General features: G+C 53.5%; 1 protein-coding gene and 1 non-coding gene across 7 annotated transcripts in view; both read left to right on the top strand.

Moving 5' to 3' along the window:
* LOC127033611 (zinc finger protein 420-like) overlaps positions 1–22,632 on the top strand; it is a 496,719-nt gene that overhangs the window by 42,270 nt on the left and 431,817 nt on the right. The window lies entirely within an intron of this gene.
* On the top strand, positions 7,931–8,003 carry TRNAF-GAA (transfer RNA phenylalanine (anticodon GAA)). Its single transcript has one exon. It is a non-coding gene; the product is annotated as a tRNA-Phe (tRNA).

Genomic DNA, 22,632 nt, shown 5'->3' with positions numbered 1-22,632 from the left:
AACAAGCTACCAAGGAAACTGATGGATTTGCCATCTCCTGATGTCATTTAATGAAGACTAGATGCTTTTCTGGAATGTGTTTGCCCCAAAAGTAGCTATTGTGTCATACAGGAGGCCTGTGATATGCAGGGGGTCAGATTAGATGCTCCAATGGTCTCTTCTGGCCATAAAGTCGACTAATTTCTGAAAAACTGAGTGTAGCATTGGCAGCAGCATCTGATGTTTTCCTGTCTAGCCGGCTTGCTTCCTAGAACGAACGCTCTTTGAGTGGGGTGATCCACAGGGAGTAGCTCAAACCTCCAAAGTGCCTGGCCAGGGGCAGGACATTAGCACAGCAAGGGAGGGGTGTGGCAGTGACATCACAAAGGCCTTTTGCAGGATCTCAGACTATTGGTCAAAGGTGGTGGGGAAGTGGTGACCTCACAGAGAGATGCTACATCAACCAGGCAGGACAGGTGGGGGCCAGGGAAACCTCAGAGACCCCTGTGGCTTTGCTTCAGCATGTCTCCTTCTCGAGGTCTCTCTTTGAGGACTGAGAGAGTATTCGTGTTCACGTATATGAGTGCCAGGAGGAACCTCTTTCCAGTTTTTTCTTTCCCTTTTCCTGATTTTACTAGAAAACAGATGTCCCTGTTTAGAAAGTAAGAGCCTTCTCGAGGTTTGAAACCTGTTCAGTTTGATCCATCTGGTGACAGTTGAATTCTAGGCATGGAAAACACAAGCTTAAGGAGCCAGAATTTTATTCCGCACCTGGGATTTTGTGCCATAGAATCGCTGAGGACATTAGGGTTTGTCCTTTTTGTTTCACCTTTTCCTCCATCCATCCCTCCATCCTTTGTCTTTGTCTCTTGCTTCTTTTGTCCTTTCTCCTGTTCCCCTCCCAACACCAGGAGGTGTGTGTGTGTGTGTGTGTGTGTGTGTGTGTGTGTGTGTGGCAGGGGAGTGCTCTGCAGCTTCCACTATGGGAGGTCCACCCAAAAATGTGGGGCTAAAATAGTGCTCGGGCAGTGATCCCCACAGGTGACCTGGGCCATCCTTTGGGCTCTCTGGTGAGAACTCTCAGCCTCCCATCCTCAGTCTCTACCCTGATTGGCTGAGCAGGGGGTTATTGACAGGGAGGAGACTCAGGTCCTTGTTGTTCTCTTTTAAGACCAGGGAAATAAGTCATAACCAGTCATATGTTTGATGAATTTTGCTGCTTCTCTGCATTAATGGTCTCTGAGCAGTTCATGATTCTCTCTAACATTGCAGTTCTCCTCAAATACTTGCTGAATAATTACTGTGCACTGTTGTTGGTCTGGAGCCATTTGAGAACACTTTACTCAAATGATTCAATGTTTGAAATTCAAGATCTGATGGTTAGTTTGAAAATCAGGGCTCTTGGGTCCTATTCCCAACTCTGCCACTGACTGGCTGTGTGACCTAAGACAAGTCAATTTTCCTTTCTCAGCCTTAGCTTCTCCCTCTTTCAAGTAGGAATAATAATGATCCGCTCCTACCTACCTCATAGTGGATGGAGGATGGGGATCCATTGGAGAGTTTCACTAGGAGTAGTGCATAATATGAGGTGTCCTATCACGTTTACTCAGAACAGATTATGACATAATAGACTAGCTGAAATAGTCTATTTTATTTGTATTTTTTTATTTTGAAATTGTTAAGAGCAGCAACTACTTAGCTCAGACTGCAGCATCTTATCTAATTTTTGAGATCTAAGTGTCTCCTCTTTGTGTGCGATGAGACAATTTAACACACTCTGACAAACAGGAGATACTTTTGTATTGCAACAAAATATTTTTGCAAAGAACTTTCATCCCACTTGTTTTGATTTTGAGAAACAAACTGGTTTAGTCCGAAGGGGATTTTCTGACAGAAATGGTTTCAATGAAATTTCCCCACCATCTCGATTCCTGGGCTCTATCTGGGGGGGTTTGCTGTTTGTTAGAACAGGAGTCAGGACTGGTGACTTCCCTTTCTGGCTCTGCCACCGCCTTGTTGTGTAGGCCCTTGGGTAGGTCACTTCCCTTCTCTGTACCTCAGGCTCCTCCCCATCTGTCCAATGGGAACACGGACAATTCTCAAACTCTGGGCAGTTGTGAGCCTGAGTGAGATAAGGGGTGTTAAAGCCCTCTGTGAAGAAGAAGGGGGAGTTTCACGGTGTTTAGTACCAGCGAATTCTAAAGTTTGCTAAAATGTCTAGTCTGTGTAAAGAAGAAATGGTCGGGGCCAAACTTTTTAACCACTGCCTTTTTTAAAGCCCATTCAGGGTTGTGAGTCCCTGTCTCTTAGGTACCTGGGGTTCTTTGCCAGCAGGAGAGAAGAGGTTCCTGCTTCCTTTTTTGTGGCCTTAAAAAACCAGGTGTTGTGCCCCAGTTCTCGTCTGAGATCCCTGAAAAAGAACATCTTCCCATCCCTGAACAAGACAGGACCTATCTTTAAAAGGGGAACAAAGAGACCCCTGGGACTTACAGACTAGCTAGCCTCACTTCCATATCTGGAGAGATACTGGAATACATTCTTAAACAATCAGTTTGTCAGCAGCACCTACAGGATACTTTGGTTCTTAGGACGAGTGACCATGGGTTTATCAAGAGCAAATCATTCCAAACCAATCCTCTTTCTTTCTTCGGCAGGGTTCCAGGCCTAGTGGAGGTGGGTAAACAGTAGATGGGATGTATCTCAGTGTTACTAAGGCTTTTGACACAGTCCCATAGGATAGTCTCACAAGCAAATGAGGGAAATATGGCCTAGATGCAATCAATGTCATGTGGGCAGAGCTAATTGAAAGCCGAGACTCCAAGAGCCCTTCTCAATTTTTGGCTGTCCAAAGGAGATGGTATACCTAGTGGGTCTGGCAGGTATCAGTCCAGGGTCCGGTACTACACAATATTTTCATTACTGATTTGGAAAATGGAGTGGAGAGCATGCTTCTAAAATTTGCAAATGACACCAAGCACTTTGGAGCACAGGATTGGAATTCAAAATGCCCTTAACAAATTGGAGAATTGGTCTTCTTGAGCCAAACTCCATGGCTGAGCCCCTCTCTCTAGACTGGGATGAAGTGAAACCCCAGAGCCAAACACTCCTCCTCCTGGGCAGTGCGCTCCGCCCTTGAATTTTCAGATGCTGCTTAGCACTGTCAGAGCAGCTTTGGCTGGGGGATTCTCCCAGCATTTTCCAATAGCGGAAAAGTATTTAATCCCCAGCAATGGAACTCAGGAGTCCTGACCCTCAGTCCCCTGCTCCAGTCACTGCAGTGGAGCATACTCCCTCTCAAAGGCAGGGGGAGCGGCCATGAGGGCTTGCTTGTAATTGCCAGCTCTGGGAGGGAGTGTGCAGCAGTGGTTAGCGAAGGGGCCTGGAAAGAAGGCCTGCTGGGTCCCATCCATACTTCTGACACTTGGTGTGACCCTGAGCCAGTAGCTTCCCCTCCCCAGGCCTGTTTCTCATCAGTAGGGTTGGGGTCACAGTCCTGACAGCCCAGGGGGGTTGGGAGGCTCCAGGAAGGTGTGTAAAGTGCTGGTATTGCAGGATCCCGGAGGCGCTGTCACCCCTACACTAGGGTGATGTTCTGCACCCCCTGCTGCTGGCCAACTTTCTCCTTTCCCTGGCAATAAGACAGACTCTTGTTTTCACAGCCAGCCAATCACCCAGTGTCATCATCCTGCCTGCTGGCTGGGCAGGGTAACTCCTCAGGTCACCACTCCCCTCTCCAGCCTGCTTTGGGCTTGGAGAGCGAGGAGAAAGGCAAGGGATGACATTGAACATCCTCCATCCATCGCTCTGTCACCAGAGCAAGTGAGTGGCATTAGGGTTCCTCGATGGCATCCCCTGTCTGTCTGGGGAGAGGAAGAAAGAGGGGGAGAGAATCTCTCCCAGAGGAGATTGGATTTGCAAACAGCCCCCAGGAGCCCCTCACTCTCAGACCGGGGAGGGGCTTCTCCACAGCCATCTCCAGAGTGTTTGGCAAGATTCCAGAAATGGGGCTCCCAGTCCTTCCCTTGTGGGAGACTGTTCTCCAGGCTGAGAGTCTCTGCGCTGGGCCAGACCCAGTGAGCTGCTGAGCATGGAAATCAATGGGAAACGAGGGGGCCCTGGCCTTGCTATGCCTAGGCACTTTGAAGTGGGGAATGGTTTCCCAGGAGAAGTCCGGACTCCTGGGTTCTCTTCCTTCTCTAGCCTGGGTGGGGGGTGAGGTGGGGGGTGAGTGTGTCCTGGGCTGGCAAGAGGGAGCTGCTTGTCCAAAGTGACCAATGGTCTTTGTGACTGACCCCAGTGCTCAAAAGGACGAGACTCCCCAGTTCTTGCAGCCCCAGGGATGACGAGGGGGAAGGTTGAGGGGTAGCAGATCATGCAATGAACTCCTGCCAGTGTGTGTAGCTTGCACTCCCTGCACCCTTGTGGGGGGAGGAAGAGGTGCTCTGGCTGGGGCAGGGATGGGGAGGGACCAAACAGGCTGGTTAGTGAGAGGCTGACTTGACCCCAGACTCACATCTGCTCACTGCTCGGTTCCAGGATGGCCAGGCGCCTGAGGATGTTCAGGAAGAAGGCTCTGCAGGTGGCCCCAGAGCCTTAGGGAAGCAGCTGCCATCTTCCCCAGAAACGGAGCGACCCCTCTGTCCCCACTGGTGGGGAAGGAGCTCTCTGTCGGGCCAGGAGGTGGAAGTGCCCAGCCTTCTGGAAGAGGAAACCTGCTCCCAGTGCAGGCGCTGAGGTGGGAGAGGCACCGGCCAGGCCGAAATGGAGCTGGGCCAGGATGCGGCTGGGCAGGCAGAACCCAGCCCAGGAGCAGAACCGGGCAGGGTGGCTCTGGGGCTTGTGTGGGCAGCAGCGGCCCCAGGATCCCAGCCCCAATTTCCAGCAGGAGGCATTGCCCTGCCCAGTCAGTGGGGACCTTCCAGCCTTCCCAGGGCAGGAGGTGGAGGATCCCTCTCCCAGCCCCAGCAGCTCAGCCCGCTCCCCATGGAACAGCAGCAGTGCCTGGGACTCAGACAGCAGCAGGGCCAACGGACGGTTCTGCTTTGTTCCAGGTGAGGAGCCAGGCTGGGCTCACGGAAGGGTGAGGAGGGGGCTGTGAACACCCCAGGCCCAGGCCCTCGAGCAGTGCTATGAGGGCGGGTCCCCAGCTCAGGCGTCTAGACTGAGCCACTGAGCTCCGCTGACACTAGATGCTGCCACTTTAATCCTTGGTGCTCCATTGGGCAGGGGGTGGGAGGCACCTCCCAGGTAGTCTAGGACAGTGGGTGGGGGGTCTCTTTGCTATAGACTCCTGAAGGAGTTGGGGGCTGATGACACTGAGGCTACTTGGAATTAAATACATTTGAGAGACAAGTACATAGCCCATATTCATAACTTCAAATACAAAAATGGTACACACATACAGCCAGCATAATTATAACCAGCAAATCATAACCTTGTCATAGACACCTCACATGCCAACCTTTGCACAATATTTGCTGCACATATATAACAGTGGCGGCAACAATGATCTCTATGGTCCCAATTCATATTAATAATGTCACAAAAGGCTATAGAGAAGTGGAAGGGAGGTGTCTTCCAGCCAGTGTGTCTCGTCCGTTTCTCCTTTGCCGCTTGGGCTGAGGTGGGAAGGGAGCGAAACGTACCAGGCTGAAGGTTTTGCGCTCGACTTTGAAGATTAAGCCCGAACCCCCAGCATGGCTAGGTCAGGGTTGTCCTGGGCTCTGTGGGGGGAGGGCTCAGCTAGCAGAAGGGGCAGACGAGGGTATTTTGCCTCTGATAGATAAGGGTTTTGTCAGTGGGAAGCTGTAGGTCACATGCTGGGGGTGATAGTGGGGTTTGAGCTGGGGCAGCAGCAGCAGGGAAGCAATGTGTGTGTGTGTGTGGTGGGGGGGTTTCACTTGGTAAAAATGAACCTGCCAAGCTGCTCCCTCTGCTGGAGCAAAAACCTTTCATTTATCTCCTCAGCTCCCCTCCATGAAAATCTCCACGCCTTCCCCCCGGCGCTGAGAGACCCTCTCACTCCCATGGAGATTTGTAATTGTTCTAATTTTTCCTTGGCCTTGTCCAAATAGTTTTCCCAGAAAAATGATCAAGGACATTTCAAATGAGAAAAACAAAACAAACCAGAGAAACCCCCACCACACACAGTCTGGATCTGAATTTTTCTACTGAAATTTGGAGACAATAAAACTCATCCCTTTGTTGGCCAGAAACCAAAGCTAGACCTCCTCCGCTGTAGCTGTGGCTTCTACTACCGAACCACCAATGCACTGACTCCTCTTGTGAGACATTTCTCTGCACAATACTGCTGCTAATCCAGTTATTGACTCCAGGAAACATTTTCCTGAGCCTGGTTCCATGTGTCACTGGTTTCTGTAGCAAAGATCAGTCCCTGGCCCTGTGGTCCAGACATCCTCATTCACATCAAGCTTCAAGTTCAGAATCATTTCCCATTCCCGCTCTGTGGGAGGGGAGACCTTTAAACGCACTCTCTGAGCAACTGCACATGGTTAAGCAAAGAGAACAACCCCAAATCCCCCCTATGCTTTGGGAGCCAAGTTTGCGGTGGGAATTCTGTAGTTCAGATGACTTCAAGCCTGGACATTGTGATTCTTTACCAGTTTCTCTGGCATTGGGGCATTTTTGTGCTCACAACTGTGATGGCTGAGTGGTTAAGGTGTTAGAATTACAATCCAATAAGGTTCTCCTATGCAGGTTTGAATCCTGCTCACAGCATGGCCTGTGTTTCTGCCAGTCTCTCACCCAGGCAATACCTCTGTACCACCCCCTGAGACCCTCTCAATTCTCTCCCCACCCCAAGTAAATCCTGTTCTGCTCCTTTCATAGAGATTCCTGGGACACCACCTCACACTGTGTTCCTGAGGGGTCAGGCAAACTCTCAGCACCTAAAGCCTCTGACACTCACCTGGTGCCCCAGAGATCAGCCATAGTTCTGGTTCTGCACCTCTCTCTAGAGTGCGAAAGAAGACAAGTCAGCGAGTCCATGGGAGCTATGGGGCTGCAAAACCAACAGAGGAAAAAATAGGTGCTCAGCGCCCACTGGCAGCCAGCTCCTTCTGCCCCACTACAGGCCTTGCTGACAAGCTCCTCCTCTTCCCCTTCAGCACCTCCCACTTGCCAGTGATCAGCTGTTCAGTGGGGTGCAGAAGGTGCTGGGCGGGGATGGGAAGAGGTAGGGGCGGGAGACGAATGGTGCTGGCTGGGAAGAGATGGGACAGGGGTGGGGGTTTGGGAGAAGGGGTGCAGTGGGGGCAGGGACTTGGGGGGAAAGGAGGTATTTGTCCCAGATCCAGATCCCTCTAGAGCCGGCCCTGAAGGGAAGCACTGACTATTACCGTGACAATAAAACTGACCAGCATTGCGAGGGAGAGGGAGGGAGATCCGCACTCATCAGATCTCTTCTCCCCCCAAGGTGAGCCAGACACTGCTCTCTCCTGGCTCTCACTCTAGCAGATGGACACTAAGGAGCCATTTCCCCACAGGAAGTGCACTGAGTGCCCCTGTGGTGCTGAGGGGTCTGGCACTGCTGCTACCTGTGGGGCTGGCAGAGGGTTGATGTCTGCACAGACTCTCAGCTGCCAGGCTGGAGGGGGCACTTGGGACCTTACCAGACTGGCTCAGTGGAGACGGGGGGTTGACAGAGGAATACAGATGCTCTCCATAGCATGGAGCAGCATCCGCCTATGCAGCCAGGCAATGAGCATTTCCCACAGCCTGGAGCCGAGGGGGAGGCGGTAGCTGCTGTTCCAGCTCCTGGGGGACAGGCCCTGTCAGCCAACAGACACTTCTTACTCACCACAGCTAAGGGCGTTGGGTTCCTCTGATGAGGTTGTGGAGCTGCCATTTGTTTTCCTGTACTTTTTGTGTTCAACTGCAGACAAAAACATCCCAGCTGAGAAGCAGCAGGCCAAAATGCTAGTATGCAACTGCTAAAGTAGCTTAGTTGGGAAAGCGTTAGATTGAAAATCTAAAGGTCCCTGGTTTAATCCCAGGCTTTGATAGATCTTTTCATCCTTCTTTGTGCAGGAGTGGCTTGTTTTCTGGAAGCACAGGAGTGCCTGCACCCAAGATAGGTTCCTGATCTTGGGCTCTGCAGTAGGAAAACATAGAAGGAGTTTGGGCCCCTAGTTGGCCCACCTGACCTTTAATGATGAGAGATGAGAGCTGTCTTTCCCAACATGGCAGGAAGAGAGCAAGGCAGGGTGACCCTCAGGAATGGTGCCAGAGGGTTGCTAGGCTGGGATTGGGGATGAAAACTCCTCTGTGCAGCTGAGCAATGGCAGTACCAGGGAAGGGGCATCTGTAAAAGTGACCCCACACACCTCTCCTCCTCTGGGCACCTAGAGCAGAGGCAGCTGGTGCTGACGGCTCCAAGGGAAGGCTTAAAAGCCACAGAGCAACTGAGGTCAGGGCTAGAGGAGGGCAGGACCATGCCTATGTGCGGCCTTCAGACAGGCACAAAAACACCCAGCCAGCCTGCTCCATGCCCTGTCGAACACCCACTGAAGGTCACCAGCTTGCAGGGCAGCTGCTGATGCTCTGTGGCCAACATCACACGATGGTTGGAAAGCAGGGCCAGCCCCTATGGTGAGGCCTCCTTCTGTTCCCAGACACAGTGCTCACTTTTGCAGTGAGGCAGGAGATTTTACCCCAAGAGGCTTTTCCCGAGCTGGCAAGAAGCAGAGAAACACCCAGGCTCCGAAGACGCTATGTAGCAAGTACCTTTCAGCACAGGGATAGGCGCACACGCTAACCCGGGCAGCTGCCCATTTTCTTTGGCAAGTCAGGAATGGCAAAGGCTAGAATGGAAGCACCTGGGGCTCCTGCCCCAGCCTTTGTGGCGCCCAACTCCCAACTCCTTCCCGGGCTCTAGCTGAAACCAGAGCATTGGCCTGAGCAGCCAAGAAGAGATTCCAGCCCTGAAGGGAGCAGGACGTTCAGCATAACAGTAAAACTGGAGGAAGACAACAACCAAGGAACTCAAACCCTCAATCTTCCGATTCACACTCAGATACCTTACTCATTAGGCCACATGAGAAAAACTCCTCCAAGCGCTTCTTTGGAAAAGGCGGACATTGTGTTTCTCCTGTCATCTGCTGAGCAGGGCCAAGACTCTCTGGGCACAAGAAGTCGAGTTCTCAGCGACATGTGAGACTTAATTCTATGGAGCCAGGTGCAGGGCTTTGGCAGGGAGGCTCAGGCATGGGGGATTGGGGTGCAGCGAAAGAACCGGCTGTCTAGGTGTGGAGATTTAGTCACACTGAGGCACAGGAGGGAGGAGGAGGAGGAGGAATCCTGCTGACAGGCAGTGGATGTGCAGAAAAAGAGGGGTTCCTGGGACTTTTTTTGACTCTGTTTTGCCTACCTGCTCACTCTTGTGGTGAACGGTGAAAATAGTTTGAACGAGCCCAGGTAGCTCAGTTGGTAGAGCATCAGGCTCTTAATCTGAGGGGCCATGGTTCAAGCCTCTGACTGGGTGCTTAGCATCTAAGTGGCCTTATGTACCAGAAGCCAAATGATTCCTGGTGCTGTCCACCAGCCACATGCAGAATCCATGGCCATTTCCTGGAAAGGTTTCTTTCCTCAGGAGAGAGGCCACATCCACAAGAATAGGCGGAGAACAAGCAGTCTCTGGCTGGCAGGGAAGCCTGTGGGGCCAGGTGCTGAGGGAGAGCAGCAGAGAGGAGGGGAAGAGAGACAGAGAAGCAATGAGGACAGTGTACAAGGGGGTTCAGGTCTGGCTATTGTGGAGAGCTTTCCTGGTTTATACATGACCCTAGTGCAATTGGCCAGAGAAAGGATCTGAGTCCCCACCCGCTATGAGGCCTGCCTGCCCCTAAGGATGATGCTCTTTCTACTCTCATGTGGGGCAGAGTCCTTGTAACCCCAACAAGGCTGGGCCCAGGAATCCTGGGGGGGTTTGACCCCAATGGTGAGCTGGAGCTGGTTCCCACCAGTTCCCAAGAATGGCTTGCTAAAATTAGACCTTGGTGGAGAACTGGTTGTTAAAGGACCAGAGGATGGGCAAAGAACTCCTGTCTGCAGGCCAGACCATCCTGTTGGTCTCAGGATTCCCAGCTGGGGAGGCTGAGGTTCCCCTAGCCCCTCCCCCATTTCCCACCAGCTGCAGTGTGACCAGCCACTGGCACCAGCTGAGCTCCTGAGTTGTCCTATTGCTTGGGGGGAGGCAATTTTCCCTGGGCCCCTTGCCCCACAAATATGTCTCTCCCTCCCTGGTCCCTCCCCTTAAATCAGAAATTTTTAAAGGGAGCCGTTTGTTGAGATTTTGGCAGCTCATCATTGTTTGACCCCCAATCTTGACATGATCACTTGAACAGGACTACAGTGTCTCCACTCTGGGCACTTCCCTGACCCACTCCTCATTGCATGTGCTTCAAGCAAACATCATTTATTACCCAGCAATCAATGTAAAACATAAGGAAAGATTAAAGGAAAACATATTACCCTGTTCTGTACCCGGTTCTGTGGTGCAGGGAGATCACAACCAGCGTCTCTGAAGGGTCAGGGCAGGTCACAGTCTCTTCCTCACATGTCCCAGGTCTCCTTCGCAGGCCCTGGCTGTGCTGCAGGGACACCATGGGCCAGACACTTGCTCTGACAGTGGCCACATGCTCTAGGTGACAGGCCCCTTGTTCCCAGTGTCAGCCCCCATGTAGGGGATCTCTTGATGGGTTGCATCTCCTTGCACTGGGTCTTCTGCCCAAGGTCCTCCTCACTCTCCCACACTACTCACTGCACCCACTTCAGCCCAAATGCTGCTGCAGCTCTGCCTCCAGCTCCCTTGGCAGCTTCTATGGCTTGTGCTGCTGCGGCTCGGCTCCCAGCACAGATCTGCTCTGGTTCTCCCTGGCCTGGTGACTCCCTAATTACACTGTCTGGCCTGTCAGTCCAGCCAACTTGAAGCTTTGGCCTCTCCCCATTGCCCCTGGGGACTGTCAGTCTCTGGGTCCTGATTTCCCATTGGCCCTGCCCCCATCTATTGGAACTGGGAACTAGCCAACCAAAACCCTCACAAAGTTTTAGTAAGGGGCCAACAGTCCCTTACATGAGCCAGCCCCATGAGAGTCACCACTGTGCAGAGAAAGCAGCTCAAGCTGGTCCCATGGTGTAATGGGCAGCACTCTGAATCCTGCAATCTGAGTTCAAATCTCAGTGAGACTTTTGGCTGGCTTGTGGTAAAGCCCTGGAGCTCACAGTGCTCAACTACCTTGTTTCCAGCTGTACAACAGCAGGTCTTTCCACTCTGCTGGGTGACTTGCCCACTAGGGCCAGGTTTTGGGTTGTGATGGCCAAAATTGGTTGGGACTCTAGAACTTGCTACCCTGGTTGCTGATGCCTGAAGTCCTGTGGTTTGACCTGGTGATTGGGATTCTTGCTGTTTCACATGGGGCCCAAAAGTTTGGCCCTTGTGCTTCCTGCCACACTTTTCCTCTTGCCCACATGGTGCTTGAATAAAGCACTGCCAAGGCCAGGCTTGATAATCAGGGCTAGGCAGGAGGAAGGAAGAGCCCCAGGCTGGAGCCCAGCACACCTCTCCTCCTCTGGGCACCTAAAGCAGAGGTGGCTGGTGCTGACAGCTCCAACGAAAGTTTTAAAATCTACAGAGCAACTGAGGTCATGGTGAGAAGAAGGGAGGATCATGCCTATGTGTAGCCAGCAGACAGCCACAAAGACACCTGGCCAGCCTGCTCCCTGGCATGCCAAGGCCCCACTGAAGATGCGCTTAATCCACTTGCTGATCAGGAGGAAAACCTGTCAAAATCTGTGCACTAGGATAACCTCTTTTTTTCCCTCTACCTTTCATCTGTGAAAACAGCTGTGTGAAAGGTGGAAGAGATTTGGGGGCCCAGGAGGAGGCGCTTGATGTTCAGTGCCTTAGAGAAGCTGGACTTGGACATGGTGGGTGTTGAGAAAATGTACCTTCATGAGTTTAGGGTAGATTGATAGGCAGAGGGTGATTGCAAGAAGTTCCAATCTCTCTGGTTCTCCAGGCCAGGGAAGAATGATGGGGTTGGAGTCTTGTTCTTCACATTCGTGATGTGAGTACAGAAGGGGCTGGAGCTCCGACCAGGGAAGGCATTACTGGTGGACTTTGTGCTCTGCAGCACTGGTTATGGCTATATTAGTGTGTATGGTCCCCAGTTAAGACATGAATGGAAAGATCAATGGAAGGAACTGGCTTCTTTCCTCTGGACTGTTTGGTGTTGAAGGGATTTGAATTGTGTCAGCAGGCCTGAGAACTGCTGGTCCTGTTTTCCTGACTCTCAGAGGAAACGTTTTTACAATGAGCACTACTTGGCGCAGGTCTGTAGTGAGGTCAGAGGAGCTCACACCGGCCCCAGAAGGGGTTCACCTTTCTGCCGGGACGGGCCAAGAGTCGCACTGACCTGATTTACATAAAGGAGAGCACGTCGACAGCCTAGTGCAGGGTGGTGCCTATGGACTCTTCGGATCATGCCACTCTCACCATGTGCTCAGTGTGGGCAATTCCCTGACCAGGGGCGGCTCTATTTATTTTGCCGCTTCAAGCACGGCAGTCAGGCAGCCTTCGGTGGCATGCCTGCGGCAGGTCCTCTGGTAACACAAATTCGGCGGCATGCCTGCGGGAGGTCCTCTGATAACGCAGATTAGGCAGCATGCCTGCGGGAGACCCTCTGGTAACGGGGGTTGGGCGGCATGCCTGCAGGAAGTCCTCTGGTAACGCGGATTTGGCGTAACCGCTGCCGAATTGCCACTGAAGCCGTGGGACTGGCAAAGCTCCCACAGGCATGCCACCTAATCCGCATTACCAGAGGACTTCCTGCAGGCATGCTGCCGAAGGCAGCCTGACTGCCACCCTCACAGTGACCGGCAGGCCATCCCCCGCAGCTTGCCGTCCCAGGCACAAACTTGCTGCACTGGTGCCTGAAGCCGCCCCTGTTCCTGACCCAGGGCAGAGGATATTGGAAGCTGAACTTCCAGAGCTTGCAAGATAAAGGAGCATGGGGGCCAAGCCTGGCATTGTTGGCAGAAAGGTAAAGCATCAGAGGGTTCTATGACAACCAGAGGGATTGACGGAAGTCGGTGAGGGAGAAGTTGGCAGCTTTGTACCAGCGGTCAGGCAAACACCACAACATCAAAGAAACCAACGGTGTCAAGTTCTGCAGTGTCACCTGTGGGATTTCGACAAGAGCATCCAGGCTGGGGAGCCAGTCAATGTATGACTGTATGACCAGATCAAGTAACAGCTGCCCAAGTTCCAGGAGATGAGGCTGCAGCTGGCCGATATGAGCGGGAGCACCGAGTGAAGGGAGGGGCGGCCTCCCCTGACATTTTTGCAGCCTGCAGGGAATGGAGACCAAGCAGGGGGATGTGGGGACTCAGGGCAGGACCCAGAGATCCCATAGTGCAGGACAACAGTCGCTGGAGGAGGAGAGAGAGTCCTGTGAGAGGAAGACACTGGTGGGAAGCAATAAGTGCAGAGTGCAAACCAGCCAGCCAAGAGACACAGAGGTCTAGAAAACAAAACAGCAACAGCTTCCATGGTGTAATAGGCAGCACTCAGGACTTTGAATCCTGGAATCTAAGTTTAAATCTCCGTGGGACCTCCAGGAGATATTGTGGTTTGCTGCAAAGCCTTGGAGCTCAATGTGTATGGTTACCCTCTACCTGGGTGAACTTAAGCGAGGTTTTTTTCTCCTCCTCCTGGGTCACTGATGCCCATTGGAGATAAGTCTTTGGTCCAGCTGACAGCTATAGGGTGGGGTCCTAGAACTTAACAGTCTGGCTAGAGATTCCTGCGAGTTGACCTGATGGTTGGGTTTCTTGCTGCTTCACCTAATGTCCACAACTTTGGTCCCTGTAGCTTCAACTCTTCCTCTTGCCCACATGGCATTTAAAGGAAGGAGTGCCAGGGCCAGGCTTCCCAGGCTGGAGTCCAGCACACCTCACCTCCTCTGGGCACCTAGAGCAGAGGCGGCTGGTGCTGACAGCTCCAAGGGGAAGGCTTAAAAGCCACACAACAGAGGTCAGGGCAAGAGGAGAGCAGGACCATGCCTATGTGTGGCCTTCAGACGGGCACAAAAACACTCAGCCAGCCTGCTCCCTGCCATGACAAACACCCTTGAGGGCCACCTGCAGACGAGCATGTGGGGCAACTCCTGATACTCTGTGGCCATTACCAAAGATGGTAGGAAAGCAGGGCCACCCCCCCAGTGGGGCCTCTTACTGTTCCCATTCAAGGTGCTCACTTTTGCTATGGGGCAGGAGATTTTACCCCAAGAGGCTTTTCCCCAGCTGGCGAGAAGCAGACAAACACCCAGGCTCCCAAGGTGCTATACACCAAGCCCTCTCAAGCACAGGGACTGGTGCACATTTGGAAGAGGGAAACTGCTCTACATGCCAGCCTGGGCAGCTGCCCATTTTCTTTGGCAAGTCAGGAATGGCAAAGGCTAGACTGGAAGCACCTGAGGCTCATGACCCAGCCTTTATGACACCCAACCCCCCACTCCTTCCTGGGGCTCTAGCTGAAGCCAGAGTATTAGCCTGAGCGGCCAAGAAGAGGTTCCAGCTCTGAAGGGAGCAGGACTTTTAGCCCAAAGGTAAAACTGGACAAGCACAACCACGAAGGGACTCAAACCCTCAATCGTCTGATCCAAAGTAAGGCACCTTATCCATTAGGCCACATAAGAAATGGCCCTCCAGACACTTCTTTGGAAAAGGCAGACACTGATGCATCTGACGAAGTGGGGATTCACCCACAAAAGCTCATTCTCTAGTATGTCTGTTAGTCTGTAAGGTGCCACACTACTCTTTGCTGCTTATGCAGACTTTGTGTTTCTCAGGTCAGCTACTGAGGGGGGCCGAGACTCTCTAGGCACAAGAAGTCAAGTTCCCAGTGAGATGTGAGACTTAATTATCTGGAGCCGAGTGCAGGGCTTTGGCAGGGAGGCTCAGGCATGGGGGATTGTGGTGCAGCAGATGAACTGGCTGTCTACATGTGGTGATTTAGTCTCACTGAGGAGGGGGAGGAATCCTGCTGATAGGCAGTGTTTAGGGCTGGTGCAACCGCTAGATGAACTAGTCGGCCGCCTAGGGTGCAAAGTGGTTGGGGGTACCAAAAATTGCACTCAGGGGAGGCGGTGGAGTGGAGATGAGCTGGTGCAGGGAGCTAGGGGGAGGGCTGCCGGCAGCAAGTAACGGAGGCAGGGGCATACAGGGGAACTGCTCCCTGTCCCAGTTCACTTCTGCTCCATCTTTTCCCCTGAGCATGCCGCCCTCTCTCTAATTCTCCTCCTCTCCCAGGCTTGTCGCATTAACAGCTGATTGGCACCGCAAGCCTGGTAGGCAGGAGAAGTGGAGCGGCACCGGCGTGCTCAGCGGAGAAGGCGGAGTGGAAGTGAGCTGGGATAGGGAGCTGCTTCAGGGGGGGCTGCCTGGCTCTTCCCCATGGCTCCCGTCCCTGCTCCGCCCCAGCCCCAGCCCCCCACCCCTGCACTCACTCCATGGTAAGTGGAGTGACCTAACCTCAGCCTGGTCTACTCCCCTGGTTCCCAGCCACGCCGCTGATGAGTGCTGTGGGGAGTGTTCCCCCTCCCTCGAAACTTGGGAGCCAAGGGAGATCTATGGGCCTGGGTCTCTCATCCCTCCATCCCCTCCCCTGCCCCCAATATCCCTCTTGGGCTCTGTGGGACTGGGTCTCTCTCCATGCCCCTGTGCTACCCCCTGAACAGCATGTCCTGGGAGTGACTCAGTTTCCCTAGACCAACATTTCACCTCTTCACACGTGTCTCTTCTGTCCCGCAGCTCCCTCCAGCCCACCACATTTCCCCTGCATCCCAGGCTGGGTCTCTGCCAGTACCATCTCCTCTCCTCCTAACCCCAATATCTCCCTGCCCCTATGGGTCTATGAGGTTGGGTCTCTCCCTCTCCCATTCCCCCCATCCCCTCCCCCAATATCTCCCTGCCCCAGGCTGTGATGTGCCATGACGTGTGCTGGGGCTGTGACGTGTGCTAGGGCCAGGGCTGGCTCCAGGGTTTTTGCTGCCCGAAGCGGCAGGGAAAAAAACAGGCCATGATCACAATTGGCGGCAGCTCCACTGTGCCACTTTTTTCTTCAGCGGCAATTCGGTGGCAGGTCCTTCCCTCCGAGAGGGACCGAGGGACCCGCCTCCGAATTGCTGCAGAAGAGCCCGACGTGCCGTCCCTTCCCCTTGGCCACCCCAAGCACCTGCTTGCTGAGCTGGTGCCTGGAGCCGGCCGTGGCTGGGGCTGTGACATGCGCTGGGGCTGTGACGTGCTGTGACCCTCTCACTCCCCAAAGGCAATTCACTCACTTGAAACCAGCAAGACAGAAGGTGTCACGTGTCTATGGGCGGGGTTATGCAGATGAGCAGTGGCTGGAGGCAGTAAGGAGAGCAGCGAGATGAACCGAAGGAGCCAGACAGAAAGAATTCTCTGTGTGTGGACAGAATCTGGTGTGGGGAGTTCGTGTGGTGAGTGCCTGCACCGGAGTCACTTCAGGGCAGTGATCGCCACTGAGCTACGTAGTGACAAAAGGTGTGTGAATGGGGTGTGGTGCCTGGCTGGGAGCAGCTTGTAGTGATGAGAAAAGCGGTGGGAGCAAGAGGTTCTGTCCTATCAGGCAGTGTATACCCTGAGAGGGTGTTTTGTGGGTGCAAGTAGGTTTGGGGGCTTCTTGCAATGATAGAGGGTGTCTGGTGGGTGCAACGAGAGCTCTCCTAACCCCACTAGTTTTCTCTGTGTTAGGGGTGGGCAGATTCTGTGATGTCACAGTTCTTGGGAGAGGGGTTTGAATCATAACTCCAAAGTGCGAGAACAACTCCCCCAACTTGTGCTCAGTTTCCACTAGGGGGCTGGGCTGGGATCTCTAGGGAGGGAAGCACAGGGAAAAACAGTCTCCCTTATGGAACCCAGGAGTCCTGGATCCCAGTCCTCCTGCTCTAGACCCCTTCTACTTCCAAAGCCAAGGATAGAACCCAGGGGTCCTGGTGCCCAGCCCCCTCTCTGCTCTCACCACTAAACCCCACTGCCCTCCCAGGGTGGTGCAGGGGTCACTGGGTCTGTGTCCCAGCTCTGCTAAGGGCCTTGACTGATTTTCCCAAAGTGCTTCCTTCTGAATCTAGCTGATGAAGTGGGGGTTCACCCACAAAAGCTCATGCTCCAATACATCTGTTGGTCTATAAGGTGCCACAGGACTCTTTGCTGCTTTTACAGATCCAGCACATCTGCCCCCTCTGCCCGGTCACTGCCACCCCCGTGTGGGGGCACCAGCACTGTGCCGAGTAGTGATGGAAAATTGTCCAAGCTGGCCCAGGGAAGACGTGTGTGTCCCTGCTGCCCTCTGCTGAGCCCTGCTCTGTGTGTGTGTGCGTCTGTGACACTGTATCAGTGGGTTGCTGGGCTAACCAGTAGGAAATGGCTTTGCAGGATTTTTGTATTCTGCAGCAAGTGACAGACACACACACACAAAGAGACTCACACAATCCCAAGAACAATCACACACAACACACCCAGAGGGACATGTTAGTCCAACCCCCAAAGAGAGAAACAATCACACCCCCAGCCACACTCACAATAACACCCCTCCACACACCATAACATTCACAGTTGTGCTCAGAGACACAACTGCATGCAGTTCACTCCCACTGCTCCAAATACAAGGACCTCCTGCCCCACACAGCATGTGCCAAGGCCTGTTGAACTCACTGCCACTGGACAGCTACCAATGAGAATGACCCCCTTGTGCTGGAGCATCTGCTTGGCCCCCCACTCCCTCTAGGGGCACGCTGTGCGGCATGGCTGGGGATTGTGCAATAGCAGGCTGGGGCCGGGTCACTCCAGTTCCTGCAGGAAGTAGGCAGCCCCCTGTCCCCCACAGAGGCCTGGGTCCAGCCCCACTCTGCTTCCCCCAATGCAGGCCTGGGGCCTCAGCCTTTTCTGCTCCCCTGGCTCCTAAGTTTGTGGGGAGGGGGAACTGCCCCACAGCACTCGCCGGCAGCATGGCTGCGAGCCAGAGGAGTGGACCATGCAATGAGTGCAGGGGCAGAGGGGGCAGGGCTGGGGTGGAGCAGGGGCGGGGGCCATGGCAAAGAGCCAGGCAGCCCCCCTTGCAGCAGCTTCCCACCCCAGCTCACTTTCTCTCTGCCTTCTCTTCTGAGTACGCTGGTGCCACTTCTCCTGCCTCCCAGACTTGCGGTTCTAATCAACTGTTTAGTGCGGCAAGCCTGGGAGGGGAGGAGAATTAGAGCGGGGGCAGCGTGCTCAGGGGAGAAGACGGAGCAGAGGTGAGGTGGGACAGGGAGCAATTCCCCTGCATGCCCCCACCCCTGTTACTTGCTGCGGGCAGCCCTCTCCCCACACACTCCCCAGCTAACCTCCACTCCTACGCTGCCTCTTCCCCCAAGACCCCTCCTCCCACCCACTGCTCTCGGCCCCCTCCCCACCCTCACTCACCCTTATGGTCATTACAAAGTGGCAAGGCAGAGCCCTCCCATTTTGAAAAGTCCTGGGGTGTTGTTCGCCCCTGTTCAGGCACCCCTGGGTCCCTGCACTTCACACAGCTCTCCCTGATTTCAGCTGTTAGTGAGGGAGCCTCACTGCTAGCGCAGACTCGGCAGTTTCTTGGATGAGAGACACTGTCCCAAAGCAGGATTAATGCTTAGACCTGGTGATCAGTGATTTCAGATCTGTTGGTCTGCAGCAAGACTCTACAGTGAGTCTCAGTCAGCTCTGTTATTACACAGGGATGAACAAAAGGGTCAAATGGTGCCTGAAAGCCTTAAGAAGAATCCACCTCACCAAGTACAATGCTTGTCACTACCAGCTCTTAACTCTACTGAGAATGTTTTGAGGTCACTCCTTGCCTTTATCAACCTAGGGGACTGAGAGACTAGCAATTAACAGGTGCTCCAGTGGTGTAATTGGTTAGCTCACAGTACTTGTAGGGCAGTGCTGAGTGGAGCTATGCTGAGGTTGTGAGTTTAAACCTCACCTGGAGCACTGGTTTTCATTAGTCAAATGGCTTCACCCCCTCATTTGACCCTGTGGAATGTAGAATTCTAGCCCTGGGGACGTTAAAGCAGGGTAGGAATCAAAAATGCTCCCTTCACTTATTACCTCCTCTCCAGAGTACAGGTCAGATTTAAAAGTTTATTAGAGAATGTTTAAATAAAAAATGATACAAAGAGTTCAAAGCGTCAGTTGTTGGTCATTGGGGGCAGCATACAGAGTATAGGGGGACGCTGGTATGTGGGAATTGGTTAGCACATAACACATACAGTCTGCAAGGCCCCCCAATGCGGGGTGTATGGTGGGTGGGATCAAGAAACAGTAAGGAAGCAGTGAGGGTACATCGCTCATACAGTGAGTTACACGCAGTCATGGATATAAGTAAGCGGGCCGGGTAATGGGGACAGGATGACCCTCGCATGGTGGAATCTAGTTCGATGGCTTTAGGGCTTAAGGGATATGGTTCGGTAGGGGGGGTTTATAGGCCTCCTCCCCCCGTGGGTGCACAGAGCTACGCCGGCTCACTCTTGGTATTGGCGGTGGCTGGTGATGTGCTCTGTGTAAATGTCCCTAGACCACCAGATAGTGTCCAAGACTATCAAACGTCTCATGAGCCATGCATAGCGACGGCCCACCCCACAGGCCCTAAGTACACGTTCATTACAGGGATCCCAGGCACCCAGGGTCCCGACAATCAGGGCATCGGTGTAAACCTCGTAGCCCTTTGCCTGCAGGGTGTCCGCCAAGAGGGCATATTTTTCGAGTTTACGGGCTCGGGCTTCACGGAAGGCTGGGGTCCTGTTCTCAAACAGGATCTTCATGTCGACTAGGATGATCTTTTTCCGCTCCTCGTCCGTGGTGACGATGTACGGGTGCAGCAGGCTGTCGGTGTCGGGGATGGTGTGGTTGACTGCGACCTCACCCAGGTGTGGGGCAATGGCCTTCACCAGCCGGTCCTGGACGGCGTTGTGGCACAGCTGCCAGGCTCTGTCGTGGGGCTTGCAGCTGCACAGGATGTGGGGCAAGGTCTCCAGGGCGTACCCACACTTCCTGCAGCGCTTGTCTCAGTTCCCGTGGTGGATGGCTCCATTGAGCGGGACGCAGTTCAGGCGGGCGCGGTGTATGAACCTCCAGTCGGCGAAACGGGTGAAACTGCCCGCGGGGAGAAAGTGGTTGCTGGAGTCCCACTTGCTGGTCACCTCAAAGGCCTTGCCTTGGTAGGGTTTTTTCCTCAGGGTGTCCACGTAGAGCGCGTGGACAGCGGCCTTCAGTGACTTCTCCAACATGCCTCTGGCTCCAGGGCTGACGATGGTGTTGCCCTCTGTCTTGATCCGTGGCACCAAGACTCCCAGCTCCTGTCGTTCCTCGCTCCATATCCAGCGGCAGCCCAGTTGCTTTCCCAGCCGGTGCGTGGCGTTGCGGGCGCGGGACCACAGCGAAGTAATGTCGCCCTCGTCTCGGGTGAATTCACCATCCAGGGAGCTGCTCAGGAAAGTGGCTACATCCGGGCTGGAGGGATGCCTGCCAATTCGCTTCTCGATGACGGTGCGAAGGGCGGCCGCTGCGATGTTCTTTACCGTGGCATCCGGGCACGTCAAGAGGCGGAAGGCGTGCGTGACTACCGCAATGTCGCAGAGGTCACCCATGCGGGGGAAGTTGACACCACCGTGCCTGTGGGCAATGTATATGAGCTCATTGCTGGCTCTCTGAGGCAGGGACAGCCACTGCTTAACCAGCTGCCGGATGGTGTTGTCTGCCTTGTTGAGGGGCACCTTTGCCACGGCAGAACCTCTTAAGACGAAGGTGATGCGGGGGATCAGGAAAGTGTTGAGGGCATTGATCTTCTGCCACGGCACCAGCAGGGATGCGTCGATCTTGGCAGCGTCCTGTAGGATCTCCCGGATGGTGTCCTCAGGGGTCTGCCAGACGCGGATACCAGTCGGCGTGCCACGGTGTTGGTACGCCTGTCCTTCTGCCAGGGGAACGACAGACTCGCCCTGGATATGGAACTCCGTCGTCTGCACCGAGTCTCTCTTGCTCCGATCGACATGGAGGGATGCGCACTTCTTGGCGTTAAAGCGGAGTCCCGTCCAGTCCGCGACTCCCCCTGTAGTGTTGAGCATGCTCTGGAGCCTCTCGGGGTCATCCGCGATTAGGACCACGTCATCCGCATAGGCCAAGATGTCCCCTTCACTTATTACCTCCTCTCCAGAGTGCAGGTCAGAATCTAAAATCCTTTCTCGCCCCTGTGCCAGGATCCCACAAGCAGAGCCTGGAGTCCTGCTGACCCTTGATCCTGGAGGGAGAGGAGCAAGGAACCATTGGTAGAGGGCTTTCCCTTCCCCTGCCCACTTCCCTGGCTGTTGTAACACAGACAGCAAGCAGCAAAAGACCAGAAGTCTGAAGCACAGACAAAGGGATGTTTACTGGGGTTAGTTTCCAAGCAAGCAGATTCCAAAGCCCTTCGCACCAGTCAGGCTGATCTCTATACACCGACAGAGTCTGTTCCCCTGTGTTCTCTTCCCAGCTCTGACACCACAGACCATTTACCCCACATCCTCACAGACAATTCTTTCCTGAGTGTCTGGCTGGTGAGTATTGCCCGCATGCTCAGGGTTTAGCTGATCACTATATTTGAGGTCAGGAAGGAATTTTCCTCCAGGGCAGATTGGCAGAGACCCTGGGGGGTTTTCACCTTCCTCTGCAGCATGGGGCATGGGTTACTTGCTGGAGGATTCTCTGCACCTTGAAGTCTTTAAACAATGAGTTGAAGACTTCAATAGCTCAGACATAGGTCAGGGGTTTGTTACAGGAGTGGGTGGGTGAGAGTCTGTGGCCTGCGTTGTGCAGGAGGTTGGACTAGATGATCATAATGGTCCCTTCTGAGTCTATGAGCTCTGACACTGCAGAGTGTTTACCTCAAGTCCCCCTTCCCAGCTCCAAAACTGCAGAGCCTTGTCTGTGTCCCTGTTTCCCATCCCCCTCCATTAGCAAGCATGAGTCCAATTTCCCTATTCACTTCCTGTTTGACCTCAGTTTATACAGCAATATTCTCAGCTAGAACTTAACCAATCATTTTACTGAAATGTAACTAACCAATTCTAACCTATTGTAACAGAATTCTCTAACCAATTACATCCCACTCCCCTAATTAACTTACACCCAGCAAAACTAATTCTGCAGCAGACAGAAACAATTAGAGAACCAAACAGATTGACAATAGAAAAGTGGGGGCCATAAAGATAAACCCTACAGAAATGAGGGTTTCACAACCGCAACCAATGAGAACGGATTTTTGCCAGACCAGGTGCTCCCTTAAAATCGTGCATCCGACGAAGTGGGTATTCACCCACCAAAGCTCATGCTCCAATACGTCTGTTAGTCTATAAGGTGCCACAGGACTCTTTGCTCCTTAAGATCTGTTTCTTTATCTGGTGGTGATGGGTACTGTCGGGACAGGATCGTCTTCCTAACAGCCCAACCCCACCTTAGTTCAGTGTGATGGGTTTGGGAGGTGAGGATGTGACCGTTCGCTTCCCAGCGTATTGCTGTCCTTGCTGCTTAGCCAAAGACCTTAGCCTACGAACAAGGGCTTAGACT

The sequence above is a fragment of the Gopherus flavomarginatus genome, chromosome 13 (assembly GCF_025201925.1).
Source record: "Gopherus flavomarginatus isolate rGopFla2 chromosome 13, rGopFla2.mat.asm, whole genome shotgun sequence".
Taxonomy (NCBI): Eukaryota; Metazoa; Chordata; order Testudines; family Testudinidae; genus Gopherus; species Gopherus flavomarginatus.
The sequence above is the reverse complement of the archived record's forward strand: the minus strand, read 5'-3'. Positions and strand labels throughout refer to the sequence as shown.